This window comes from Pleurodeles waltl, chromosome 10 (genome assembly GCF_031143425.1).
Source record: "Pleurodeles waltl isolate 20211129_DDA chromosome 10, aPleWal1.hap1.20221129, whole genome shotgun sequence".
Taxonomy (NCBI): domain Eukaryota; kingdom Metazoa; phylum Chordata; class Amphibia; order Caudata; family Salamandridae; genus Pleurodeles; species Pleurodeles waltl.
Window position 1 is genome coordinate 139,448,345 of NC_090449.1, and position 14,313 is coordinate 139,462,657.

At 43.0% G+C, this 14,313-nt stretch overlaps 1 long non-coding RNA gene across 1 annotated transcript in view; it reads right to left on the bottom strand.

Annotated features, from left to right (window-relative positions):
- Window positions 1–13,885, bottom strand: part of LOC138261240 (uncharacterized) — a 177,800-nt gene extending 163,915 nt beyond the window's left edge. Inside the window, exon 1 of the long non-coding RNA XR_011199059.1 lies at window positions 13,625–13,885. This is a non-coding gene — a long non-coding RNA (uncharacterized lncRNA). The remainder of the gene's footprint in view (window positions 1–13,624) is intronic.
- Window positions 13,886–14,313: the final 428 nt, after the last annotated feature.

Genomic DNA, 14,313 nt, shown 5'->3' on the forward strand with positions numbered 1-14,313 from the left:
TCATAGAACTAGCTTGCACCTTGAACTGTGTCAGGCCCGAGCATTTTCATGGAATCCCCTTCAAAACTATCTGCAAATCCCATAGCTTTCTGATGAGTATATTTGGTAAATTATCCTTGAAAATCCACCATTTTTCCCCAATTTAAATAGTTTCCTGGGGGGAGGTGAGAGACAAAAATGACCTCCAACTCATCAATCCTGGAGCGGGTAGGACATGCACTCTGGATGTAATACTGGTCTGCTTTTTAGGTTTCGCCTGCACAGCACTTGTGCTGTGCAGGCGAAGTCTTACATTACTAAAACAAAAATCCTTAAATGGACTCAGAACCTGCCCCTACTTCTCCAATTACTTACCTGAACTTCCCTTTTGTTCATTCACACGTCTCTCCAACATCGCTTGAATTTACTTGCTTTTTATAGGCTGGTAGGTCACTTGCTGCTCTTCTGCTCTGCTTTCTGTTCTGCTTTTGCTATCGTGTGAAGCGTGGCCGAAGTACATCTTCCGTTTTTTGTTGATTGGTTACTTCTAAGTGTTTATACACAAAAAGATGAACCGAACGCAAGCCATTTTACGTTGAAATGTGCTGTAAACGTGTCAGCCATCTTACAATGGGGTATTGATTGCAGCTCTAAAGCAAGCAGCGAGTGGGCTCATTATCTTGTGTTTTTCGTTACTTAATGATTACATCCCTGATGAATAACAGTTGTAAATATAAATATTATTTGTGTGTTTGTGTCTTGAATTACCACTCACTCATTTTTAAAGAAAAGTTATTTGTATATTTGGGTGATGTTTTATTTCGAATTGTAATTCGCTCAGTGATTTACTAACAGGCAGTCTCAAGTGCAGTTACTTTGCAGGCATTAGGGTCATTATTTGAATGGTGCAGCAGGTGAAGCATCAGCGAGGCCAAAAGTTGTCATTATTCCTCTGAACACCAAATATTTCGATGTTTTATTACTAAACATGCAGTCACAGGTGCAATTACCTTGCAGGCATTAGGGTCATGATTTGAATGGTGCAGCAGATGCAGTAGTACCGGGGTCACAAGGTGACAGAACCCCTCTAAACTCAGATTATTGCTAAATTTTACTACTAAATAGGCAGTCCCAAGTGCAATTACCTTGTAGGCATTAGGGTCATGATTTGAATGGTGCAGCAGATGCAGTAGTACCGGGGTCACAAGGTGTCAGAACCCCTCTAAACTAAGATTATTGCTAAATTTTACTACTAAACAGGCAGTCCCAAGTGCAGTTACCCTGCAGACACTAGGGTCATGATTTTAGTGGTGCAGCAGGTGCAGTGCTACTGGGCCCAAAAGCTCTAGGTAACCCACTGAACACCAAATATTGCTATATTTTACTACTTAACAGGCAGTCCCAAGTGCAGCTACCATGCAGGCAATAGGGTCATGATTTGATTGTGCTGCAGGTGCAGTGGCATCCGAGCCAAAAGTTGTCATAACTCCTCTAAGCACCAAATATTGCAGTATTTTACTACCAAACAGGCAGACACAAATGCAGTTATCTTGCAGGCATTAAGGTCATGATTTGAATGCTGCAGCAGTGCACCGGAGCCAAAAGTTGTCTTACCTCCTCTAAACACCAATTATTTCTATATTTCACTATTTAAGAGGCAGTCACAATTGCGGTTACCTTTCAGTTAAAAGGGGCATGATTTAATGGTGCAGCAGGAGCAGTGGCAGTTTACTAACTACACATTACTATACTCTAATGCAATGCCATACTAAATAAGGTATAAATTACAAGTTTGGAACCGTGGGATATTAATTCAACTTTCATCACAACGTAAACAACTATTAACGGTTTATCAAATTTAAAACAAAATTGTTATAACCTTTTTCTAACATGCATTCTCCAGTTTGTAAGATAGAATGCAAAAGAAAAAACAAAGTTAAAACCTATTGGCTTTGCCAATGCTGTTAGGACATATCAGTTACAAAGCTTACCCATCACCATTGGTGAGAAAATAAGATAATGTGGACTACTTGTATCTGGCAACTATATCAGACCTTCAATATGTGGGAGTACAATGTGCCCCTTACATAATCACATTTTATAACACATCAGAGCCATAAAACAGAAAGACCACAGCAGCCCAGTAGCCGTCATTATGAGTGTATACATCATGGGGATCCAGCCACATTGAAATACTCAACACCATTTATGTAGACAAGTCTGAATGAGATGGGGACTGTGAGACGAAGGCACTACAGAATCTCTATGCACTATACATTTTCAAACTATGGGCCAGATTTATCAAGGTTTTGCGTCGCCTGTGCGCCATGCAAGGGGGCACAAGAGTGATGTAAAACCTAAGTGAGATTTATCAAGCCCCCTTGCATGGCTCTGCATGGTGTGATAAATCTAGAGTAACCAAGGCAGCACAAATCACTGCCTCGTGTTACTCTTCCCCAGGGAAGGCGAAGCGTGGATGTTCCCACGCATCCACTCATGGATTTTGATGCATTCCAAGATTTACCATTAGTGATAGTCCTGGTAATGTGTCAAAATGCTTTGCCTCCCCAGGTAGGCATAAGAAGAAGAAATATCTATTTTTCCATGGTTTTCCTCTTTCTGTGTGTGCTGTATTTTGCACACATAGAAAGAGGAAAATTCCTCTCAGGATTGTTTTTGTGGACAAGGTGTCCTTTCCTCCACAAAAACAGTCCTGCCTACAATGCAGGCATCCTTTCACAATGACACTAGGGTGCCTGCGCGGTGCTGGGCAGCCAAAAGTGCTCCAGTGCTGGGAAGCAATAGGAATACACTGCATAATGTATAATAATTTTTCAAAAATTATAAATATGGCCCTACTTTTTCAAACGGCCACATCCAAGACGTAGAACTCGTGGTACATCTGGAGTAAGAGTGACTGAAGGTACTTTAACAATATAATGATACAACAGTATATTCAATATCATTTGAATTACAATGGCTAAAAAGAAGTGAGTACTTTATCTTTCCTTTTAAATTTATAGCAAAAGTAAGAAAGGGGTTAATTTGAGGTTCCAAAATAATCGAATTCCAATTGTATGTTAGATATGGACAAACTGATGGTCTTAAGGTAAATTGGTGACTGGTGGAGGGTGATGAGGATTGGGAAATTATGAATGCAACAAAACGGAAAGGATTCAACACTGAAATGTTGGTGGGACACAAATCATTCACTGTAAGAAATGTATTGTAGGCGTCATCTTTAACTCTTAAATGCGATTTGTTTGTCTGGGTGGGCTGTGGTAGCTGACAATTCCATCCAGCTCATTACTAAAGTCATAGGGTGGTGTGGATCCTGCTTCATGGTGCCATCAGCTTGCGAAGGCCTTTACCTGTCAGAACAGAATGTAGATGGATGGCCTGTAGATAGCACCTTCATCTCTGATCACAGGCCTAGCGTGCCAGTTAGGAAGCCGCCTCCTCCACCAGGGCTGCCAAGCTGCTCAAACTGAACCGAGGGAGCCACCCAGCAGCAGACTGTCCTAAAAATTAAATCACCCTCGCAATAAAGCATCTCATATCCTTTCCCCAAGCAAAGCTGAACCTTCATCTTGTGGAGTTGGAGAAATGTAATAATTCTACCGAATGGAAGGGAAAGGTCAATGTGGCTCAAAGAATGAGGGGAGCTCCTACCAGCCGTAGTGTAATATTGAATGGATTTTAATCAAGGATGAACCGTTTCATTAACATATGCTGCTTACGTTTCTAAAAAGGCTCCTGTCCTCCCATTTCTGTTTCTTTGTTTGTCTCTTTCTTTCAAGAGGTTATCATTCCTCTCTATTCGACCTTCCTTTCCTTTCCTTTTTTCCTTTCCTTCTTTTTTTCTTTCCTTTTTCCTTTCCTTTCCTTTCCTTTCCTTTCCTTTTTTTCCCTACCTTCCTTTTTAGGGTCGAGCCTGCGTTGCATGCGCTCGCGCACGAGTATCGCAGCGAGACGCTTTAGTTATTATAAATGGGCTCGGAGCCCTGTCGACGTCACGTCAGTGTGTTTGATTGGTTCGTGGGCTTGCCTAGTAAAATCTGCTTGCTTTCATTAGTGGAAGGCATGCACACGTCAAGCCTTTTCCGGTGGTTAGCCCTCCACGAGCGCAGCGACCAAGTACAGAAAACATGCGAGGCTCGCTGTTTTCTGTCGGATCGTGGACTACTTTTTCTCTATTTTCCTAGCGCGATTTCGCTTGGCAGAAGTCGAGCGCTTTACACAGTTAATTTCATTTTTTCAGATTATGTACATAAAAGCACTTTTGCTGATAGATGAAAAGTCGGGTTAGGAGTTTACAATGCTATCAGCTCTAACACGAGCAAACGCGAGACCCGTTGCATTGCAAATGCTTGTTTCCTTTCCTTTTTTCTTTTCCTTTCCTTTCTTTTCCTATCCTTTCCTTTCCTTCCTCTTCCCCTCTCCCTGTCTACCAACTATTTTGCTCTCTTCCACCACTTACGCAGTCGCTCTCCTGTCTTCTCTCTTGCTGTCTTCCCTTCTCCCTTTTACTTTCCAGCAACCTGCTTCTTTCTTTCTAGCTCGTTCCCTGTTATCTTTGTCTTATTTCTTCCTTACACCCCCTCCCTCCCGACAGCAGCCTGTGCCTTTCTACACTGTGAGCGTTTTCCAGAACACGGTAGCCAGATGGCCGGGTGCCCGCGCTAATGTGACCCTGCAGTTTACATCCGGGGCTTCTTGGAAGTGTTTCATGTAAACAGTGCACTTAAAGCCTTCTTACCTTTGTCTGTTGGCGTGGATGATTGATATAGCGCTACCGTGCCGCCGCCTGGCCGCTGCACTGTAAATATATATAAATAGGAAACACGTTTCGTGAACTTCAGAAGGGGCGGACAGTCACAACAAACATAGCAGACGCTGTGCCCGGCGAGTGCACCCCGAGGTTGCGCCATAAGCTCCTAAGTTACCGGGACTCTTAGTAGGTGAAAGCAAAGCAAGGTCACCAGACCCAACCGGTTGGCAGCCGAACCCTCACATTCCAGATCAGGGGGTGCATGCCGTGGCCCGGGACATCACCCAGACCGCCGCGGACCTCAAGCGCTGCTCTCTAACCGATGCTTGTAAGAGAGCTCAGTAATTAGAACGCTCGCCACTGGCATCGGCTGCCTGTGACCCGCATTGCATGAATTTCAATCTCGGCGGGTCCAACTCAGACTGTCATCCTTCGCAGGGAGATAAATGGAGTGCATTAAATTGGAGAACATTTCGAAGTTTGGTTTATGATTTGAAATATTTGTTTTATGGGTTGCGGCGACTACCATAATAGGGCAAATCTTAACTTCAGGTTAAATTAGTGGATTGCAAAAGATGATCACTTCTGAGCTCGAGGTTGAGTTCCTCAAGGGGGTCCAATTCCTTGTTAAGTTCTAAGAGACCAGTGACGGACTACTTGCCTTTAATCTAAAGGTTTATCATTTTACCATGTTACCTCCTCCACTTTCCAAACTTTTGTATGTCAGAATGTCGAGACCATGGGCAGCTCAGGTCCTCACCCCTCCAGCTCTCTCTAATGGCTGTATGTCACAATTTAAGTACAGAAATATAGTAGACTAAAGATTGAGACCCAAGTATTTGTGAAGATAAGTATACACAGGAATCTATAGATTTACTTTACCTACCTCCCCATCCCAGTCCCTTGTCTATCTATCTATCTATCTATCTATCTATCTATCTATCTATCTATCTATCTATCTATCTATCTATCTATCTATCTATCTATCTATCTATCTATCTAGTTATCTATCTATCTATCTATCTATCTATCTATCTATCTATCTATCTATCTATCTATCTAACTATCTAACTTGTCCCCTAAGGTCAATATAACTCGCACCCCCGCCATGCACAGTTCTGTGACCAATAATTTTACTGCAGCTGTTACAGTGACATTATCAATGATGTTATCAAAGAGGTGCTGTAATTTGTGGAGTAATTAGCAGTGCATGGCGAGGGCTCAAGTTATAGTTACCTCAGGGCATGAGTTATAGTTCATTGAAATAACTCTAACTACAACAGGTGAATTGCTATGGTTTTGTACGTCTGAAATGTCAGCCTAACTATAACGTCCCTGTAACCTTTGTTTTTACAGTGAATTTCTACGTTTTTTTTAACATGAAGTAATTTTAATTGCTATACGTTAATCCAACCACCACCGTGCACTGCCTTCGGCTGTGCGCAGCAGCAGTTGACGGCAGTGACCAAACGACTATAACCAACCAACCTCACACTGCTCGCAGCCTTTGGCCATGCGCAGCAGGGGTTGGCTGCAATTCCTTTAACCACATGGCCGTGTGCAGCACGGGTTGGCCGCAGAGCCCGGCCTGCGGGTAGGCCCTGTGGCCAACCCTTATAACCACCAAACCCTGCGCTGCGCATGGCCTTCGCCCCCCTCCCCAGGCCGACCTTGGCCCTGGGACCCCATCCCCCAGGGCCTAGCCTAATTATCGATTTTTTTTGGGGGGATGAGGGTCACTCGGCTCCCCCTCCCCAGGCCAATCTCGTCTCCAGGGAGTCCATCCCCCGGGGACTGACCTAATTATTTTATTGAGGGTACTCACTTTTTGGGTAGGTTTGTGCTATACAAATAACAAATGCTACATATGACTATATTTGCCTATGATATTTTTATGGTATATTCCCCCTCATCCTACAAATTCAGAAATGTTCCTGCTGCCAGGACTTCTAGCATAGCCACACTGCATTTCTGATGGTCTGCATCAGGCTGCAAGGAATCAGGACTAGGACCAAACGCACTTAGGAAACAGCTCCTGAGAGGTAAAGCTTTTCACACATCCTTGAGAAAGACCAGGGCTATCGGGCACTGATTGAAGCACATTTCTGTTACAGCCTTTTTTGTGAAGATTCACACTATGCTTTGAAGGGAAATTAAATACATGTTTTAATCAGATGAAGAAATATTTCATTAATGCTACTTTTGATAAAAAATAAGTATATGTCATCCGAAGGAAATATTGATAGCTACCTAATCCCAATATCACATGTTGAGTGATTTATCATTTGCCAAATAAAAGCTTCTCCAGTTGCTGGTCCTATTTATATACAGCAAGTGGAAGCGTTTATATTTTATAGCAATGGAATTTGTGTCAAGGGGGCACCAATGCTTTTTTAGACCTGTTGTAATCTATTTTTGTGATTTAACCACGCCCATCTCACTCCCATCACTTTCATTCGTTCCTGGGCTTGCCTTTAAAAAATCCCTTGATGCCATAGGTAATGCTTTATGTTTGGCCCACCTTGAGGCTGTTTTGCTACACCTTGGAGACTGACCCTGTTACTTGGATTATTGCACAATTGCCGATATGCTTTAGTGTGGGCAAACTACTTTTTTCTTTTGTTTCTCTCCTTCGTGCTCATGGCGGCCATGGCGCTTTGAAGTTTCATACAAAGCAAAGTCGATGGACGGGATTGGAGCGATTTGCAAGACTACAACTTACGTCACATCACAGTTACAAAGAGGACAGTGCATCGCGTTCATGCATAATATTTTCAGGTAGTGTTTCATACGAGTTTCAAAGCACTGTAGTGAGAGGCTTCCCTGATATCCAACTTATTCATGACAAATATATTTTTTTAAATTGGTAAACATAAGTCTGCGCAGTAAGCTGTCCCTTTAGCTTCCCGGCATGCACGTGTGCGAAGTTACTGTCGTCCGGTGATGCATTTTCTTTGGCAGCACTCTCACTTTGTGTGCCCTTCGAGCCATGTTCTGTTCTCATCATTAATTCTCCCGGCATGTTCTATGGGTTGGCAGTCGGCTTGTGCGACGTTCCTGCGATGGCATTGACATTTCCAGTACTCCCAGCGTACGTTACACCTTGTTAGGGTTTGCCGGGCCCAATGTCTTTGTTTACCTGCGCCTTTCTAATGACTTAGGGTGCCTGTGCCCCTGATCTGAATGTAGTGCCTGATCTCTTTTGTGGAAGCCAGCCACAGACACTTGTCAATGGAGGACTTCTGCATCTGAGCGTGCTGAGGAGCTACGGAGTTGACATCAACAGCCCATTTTTGCCGTTGTGTAAATCGATGGAAAGTGCCATTGCGGAGTGCTACGTCCGTCCCCCAAACTCTCAAAAGATAAATTCTGTCACATGGGAGTCGCTATTTGTTTCCATCAGCCACCTCATTCTAGAGGGGTGGTAAATGTGCATTGGTTTTTGCAAGAGGTTGTTCCCGTCTTAGCAGGAAAACACGGCCCATTAGTTCATTTTTTAATATTCCGGAACGTCTTGGAGCTAGTGCTGTAGTGAGGACGTGTGAATCCCTATTTTTAAATATGATAGTTAGGGCCTTTTGCTTAAGTATTCATTTAGAAATGTTTTAGCGGCTCCAAAGTTTATATTTCAAAGTGAAAAAATACAGCTTGGTGCTGGTGTGATGTTATATTGGCCTTTACCTAAAAGTATAAACCATGACCCTAAAATGTTCACAAAGCAGGTAGCAAAGTAACCTTCTTAGCAAAAATGTGAACAATGAATTATTTTTTGTGCAATGGGTTATTTTGTCTTTGCTTCACCACCAGATTTTCCATAACTGGGGTGTTTTCTTTAAGCCACAGGCCGGTTTGGGCACCTTTGAACTTTACATCATTTGGAAGTTCTTGCTCTCTTTTCAATTGTATTCACCCTCTTATAAAATAGTAGGATTCCTTGTTTGCAAAATTCCTGCACCCTTTGAGTTTCTGGCCTGCTCACCCCTTCTTTCGCTCTTTCTCACACACTATTTCTGCTCCTCTGTCTCCAGTTCATTCACCACTTCCTGCCCAAACTACCTATCCCTCTCTATCTTCCTTTCTATCTATTCTATGCAGCTCTCTCCCCTATCTATTTACCATGCCACATAGTTACACTACACAAATGCACTTCACCCCACACAACTCCACAACTAACAATTCCAATCCAACCCACATAATTACACTCCACACCACATACATTCACTACACTCCAAACCAAAACACAGAGGTAAAAGACATTTACAACACCTATACCTCTAACTCTTGCAAATGCAAGACTTACTGCATGCAAATGCTTGTTCTATCATACTGTTAGGAGAAATAGCTGCAGTGTACATGGCTAAGGTCAGTCAAAGCTAAGAAGCCGATGCACACTAGTAATTCATCCATCACATGATACATAATGGTGCCCATGGCAGAAAAACCAGTTGACATTGTTCAAACTTCCACCGGACTCGTATTTGAAGCCAGATTGTGGCTTCTCACACTCTTCAGACAAGGGCAGATGGAAGTTGGAGTTCTTAAAAAGTGAATGAAGATGGAAGCTAGGTTACAGAGAGGGCTAGAAATTCTATGAAGAATAAGCCGAGCGGTGAACAATAACCAAACCAGCCAACATGGAACACTAGTTGTACATGAGTACACATTTAACAGTACACTGTTAATGTCAATCTCAATGGAGCTTCAACTGTCCAGGTTACTGCTTAACATGGCCGAGTATATGGGCTATTTTGAACCACTATACAGGGCTTTACTAAGTGTAGCCCAGAACGAGTTGTGAACTTGCGCTGGTGTATTCTGTGTTACTATGAAGGTCTACGTGGGATGCTTCATGTTCTTTCGCCAGGGGTTTGATCTTTCTTCACCCCTTTTTTTCCTCAGCAGATAGGACCTTGTCAAGTTACTAGGTAATGTCTCACCAATTGGGACACAATGGCCCAATGCTGGGACTTCCTTTTACCATGTATCATAATATGGCATTTTATCCCAGTTGGGTCTAATAAAGTGAATATAGACTACAATGCTCTGAATGCACCATGTAAACCTATTACTTGAAATTGTGCCCTACTAGCATGGAGCCATCTCTCGCTCGTACTAGATAGCGACATTGCTAGCAGAGGGTGCAAAAGTCTCCTTTCCTTTAGAGCCTGCATTTATGCTGTCTGATTCACTGGTCACAATAGAATAATGTCTGCTTCGCATTACTTTTAGCACAGTATCAGTCCGCTTTACCAACACTGCTGCCCTCAAGTACCCTGCTTGTCATCTTTTAGCAAGGAGTTCCTGAAGGGTCTATGTCCTACCACACATTTGTCAAATGTTCTTACCCAGATTTCCCAGAACCGTCTTCCCTTCCTTGGCTTATTCAGGATGCCCCACAATGTGCTATAATGTTCGAAAATCCACCCACATCTTAAATCAAATACTAATTCTGAGTTTGGCGGCATTCGGCCCGGTATTTCCCTCTCCTGGATTTGTAACCCAACTCCTTGTGTCACTGTGATGACTCCACTCATCAGGGGGTCTCCAGTCAGCCCAAAGCCTTTGAGTATCTGTGAGTTATGAGGAGACTCCGGCCCCAACACATTCTGCACGGGGACCTCATCGCTTTATGTCACACCACTCAAATAGGGAGGAGCAGAAATACCTCCTAATCTGATTTTTAGGGTAATTACACGTGCAAACCTGTGTTTCTGACCCACTACCAGTATGGTTTCCAACACATATGTTTCCCATAGATTTCTGCTGCATTCTGCAGCTGAGATCTGGTGAAATACCACAATTTTAATCCCAGCGGGATGGGAAGTTTCGTTATCGGCCCCGTCATCAGGATTACTTGAGGCAATGTTTTAAGACCCAGTATCCTTCACTAAGCTGGCCCAAATCCTGGCTTTGTAACCAGAGCACATCTCCAGCAACCACGTGCACGAGCCTGCGTAGCTTCAAATGCAGCCGGTTCCCATCAAGCCAACTCTGACACCATCTCATAGTTCATTCCCATCTCTTAAATTTCTCTTGTGGTTTTCTATAATGTGTAAAACATAGCCTTAAGCAGGATTTCCTGAGGGTGTCACACATGGAAAGGGGTCACTTGGAGACACTCCTCACTGCACATATTTAAGTTTGAGCTCAGTTTCCTAGAGTTTGCGATAATCCATTAACGACCCAGGTTTGCAGGAAGGTCTGCAGTATGTGTGGCATGAAAGAGTAGGGGGGTATGTTCTCAGGCTTCTACTATTTCTGCCATTAAATGAGAGGAACCACACAGGTCGTCTCCTCACTGACAGTCTTTCACCCGCTATATGCTCTGCTAACCTGTATGCCCCCTGAATGTCGAAGCAAGAATATCAAAGTATTCACATATGAAGGACAACGATCGAAGCAAAAATATTGAAAGGCAGGTATAGATTTTCTAACTACCCAATTCCACATATATCTACCATCAGGATAGATATCTTTGAAGTAGTAGAAGTGGAGTTAGGAATAGTAAATCTATACTTCCTTTATATGCACTTAAGTTTTGATATTTTGGTCTTTGATATTTTGTGCATGATATTCTTGTATCACGTTCTTGATAGCCTCTGTGTTCAATAGTGCAATCCTGCCAGCTCACATCTTGCAAACCCAATAAAGTAGACATCATTTGCACACACACCTAACCTATTTTATGGCAGGGAAAGTATGTGGGAACCTAGAGAGGCAAAGCTGTCCGACATTGGTTGGAGATCCAGTTGCTCATCATTAATAGGCAGAACACTGAACTTTCACATGTCCACTGTATGGCCGCCCGCAAATCCAATACACAATTTAGGCGTATTGTTTGACAGTGACCTCTCCTTCACAATCCAAGAAAATATAATCAGAGCAGCCACTCAGCAGCAGCCTGCAGCAGTTCCACACGACCGACCATCAGAGAGCAAAGCCTTAGCTAGGGGTCTCCTTCCTGTCATAGGGCAAATAATGTCTTCATTTTGGGCCGAGTGTAAAGTGCAGCCCACACAAGTGAGCTCCGTTCTGCTGCTGGGCTAGCTGGGTTTTTTGCCAAAAATTCTGTTATCTCAGCCAGTGGAGCAGAGCTCACCGCCCACCCCTAATCAGGGGACAGATGGCAAGAATGTTTCAAAACAATCACTTTTAATAAATGCATCTCAATGCTGTTATAAGATCAGATGCACTAAAGAGAAACTTTTTTGCATTTAAAAGAAATACACTATTTGAATTTTGAAGACATTTTTTAAAATGTTTACAAGATGTTTGTTGTATGATGGACATGTTAAATTCTTTAAGGGATCAGCTTGTGCAAGGGATTGTAGATCCCAGCAACACTATTGGTTCAGCTTTCGCTCAGTTCCACTTGTTAATTTTCTGGCTCACCCACTTCTACTATTGTCCTAGACACCTTGAGACTCTGCCACATGCATCTCAGATACCTAAAGTCAGACCCACCCCTCAGCCAGTCCATGCTCTGTGCATGACCTTCTTGGTCCTTAACAAGGCTTTTTTATTGTTCCTTAGTCTGTGTGCTGGAACAACTGGGCAAGTCGTAGGTTTGTAGGAAGAGATCTCTGCCACCCTCATAACCAGTGCTCAATTTGTGAAAATATAATTACCCGGGCCCATGTCAGGAGGCTACTGCAGCTCACACTCTTGCAAGTGTGACAATTCATACTATTCCAAGCCCACAAAGCTATAAGAATAGCTTGGGTGCCATGTAGTAGTCAATGTTAATGTATATTGAATTAATAAACAGCTGTTGTTATGCTTGTAGGTAAAATAGGAAGGCAGTGCCACCATGTGGTAGACTGTCATAAGAGCCAGAGCTGACAATTAAGTGCCGATGCTGAGCACCGGAAACCACCGGCTGAAATTAAGCACTGCTCAAAACATATAAAGTAAGATGCCTCAGTGGGTTTGGTGTCCGTACCTGTGTAATCATCAGTGTATAATCATCAAGCCATAAGCTCCTTCACTCTGGACGAACATGAAGGTACTTGTATTTATAGCGTGCGACCTCTGCCACGCCAAACCTCTAGGCAACCTTAAGAGAGCCCAGCGTGTTGGCTGTCTGTGTGTAACATTCAGGCCACAAGGTTCAAAACTAGAAAGGCTAAATTAGTAATTAGCGTTGTATGGTGTACACAATGAGTGCCATTGAGATGAGTAATAACACCAATTACGAACCAAGCAGCTATTCGGTTTGTGTTGTGTGCTATAGGAACGGTTGAAACTATATGAATGAATATTATGATGGAAAGGCTTTTTGTTACGCTAAAAGCAACCAAGGTTACCTCCTACTGCACAAACAGCACTAGTGTACTACAGTAGTGTACAGCAACCAAGGTTTTAAAATATGTGTTGTGTCTGAGTTTCAGGTGCCAAATTAAGATGAGCATAGAGTTTAAATTGAATTCTTTACATCTGTAGGAATGTAAACAAATTGCATTTTCACAGTTCCCTCTTGGGTATTCGCTTTCCTTCAGGTGAAAGACCGTCTGCTAAAGAACGACTATATATGGTCATTACTTTCACCAAAGGGACAAACATGATGAGAGGAAGTAATCCGACATTGCCTTTAACACGACACTTCTGCTTTGTGCCAAAAAGGGACTCCCTTCTGGGGCGCATAACAAACGTATAATTCAGTTCACTTTTGGAGCACAGCTTCCAGCTCCTTCAGTTTCACAACTCAGTGCTGATACCAGTTCAGAGAGTCAGTATTTTTTAGTCATACGGCAACAGAATCATGGAGAAACCTTGATTTGCCGAGGGTCACAAAATTTGACCAAACGCTGTGCATGAGTTGATTTTATACATTTTGATTTCACATTCAAAGAAAATGCCCGCTATTGTACTCACGTGCTCTGCCTTTGTGACAAAACCCGATGAGATGCATGGCTTTTCGCATGCGGGAACAGGCAGGTTGAGTACCCCATTTTGTTCACGCATTCCAAGTTTTTAATATATGATGATTTCAGTCGTGCTGCAGGCAGAGACGTGTTGTATCCGTTTCCGCCCCATGCATTTCCTGGCCATGGCTATACCGTGCACAGCCCCTTATACTCTGAACAGTAGATAAGCTATCAGTGAATCAGACATGTCTGGGGCGACTGTGAGCTACTCACAGGAACCGTACAAAGCCTTGAGGGGGTTCTTGGTTATCAGGTCTTTGCTGCCCCCTATGTTCAGATGAGAATTGCAGTTCATCGTCAATTCCACAGCGTTAGCAAGCTCCAGGTTTTCAGGGGAAAAAAGATTTTATATATCTGAGAGGCAGTTCTTACAGATCAGAGTTCATGCTGTTGACAAATAATTTATTTACAGAAAACAAGGGTTCCAAAAGGAGATACTCCTTTGAAGTTTCCATACTTGCTGGGGCAAGTGCCCGGATTTGCCGCTGTGCCAGCAGATGCTCATTAAGCAAAGACATTTGTTTTTGTTCAGATATGTTTGTATGCTGGTTCTTGTAGTTTCATTTTCCCTATTGTGAATGCTTGACTGCACGTACTAGAATGCAAATGGGTGTGACCTAAAATCCTAGGTCTGGC